This window comes from Hyposmocoma kahamanoa, unplaced genomic scaffold (genome assembly GCF_003589595.1).
Source record: "Hyposmocoma kahamanoa isolate Upper Pololo Valley unplaced genomic scaffold, ASM358959v1 141, whole genome shotgun sequence".
In the NCBI taxonomy this organism is placed as follows: Eukaryota; Metazoa; Arthropoda; class Insecta; order Lepidoptera; family Cosmopterigidae; genus Hyposmocoma; species Hyposmocoma kahamanoa.
In genome coordinates, this window is record NW_020653504.1 from 1 (window position 1) to 272 (window position 272).

Below are 272 nucleotides of genomic sequence, written 5' to 3' on the forward strand. Positions count from 1 at the left end.
ATTTATTCGAATTGACGCCGATTAATTTACCTCGATCATCTTTAACAACAGTGCCCGGGATATGCCTGTTTAAAAGATCAGTGCAGGCGTCGATGTCAAAGCTTTCCTTCTTCACAACCACTAAAGTGTATCCCACACCGTAATGTCGCTTCAGGAAATATGGGGATCCGACGCACTGTAGGCGACCACTTGCCATGATTGCCACGCGGTCACCGAGTACGTCGGCTTCGTCCATGAAATGGGTTGTCAGGATGATAGTACGACCTTGGAAA

At 47.4% G+C, this 272-nt stretch overlaps 1 pseudogene; it reads right to left on the reverse strand.

Moving 5' to 3' along the window:
* Nucleotides 1-30: 30 nt before the first annotated feature.
* LOC113240484 overlaps nt 31-272 on the reverse strand; it is a 14819-nt pseudogene continuing 14577 nt past the window's right edge.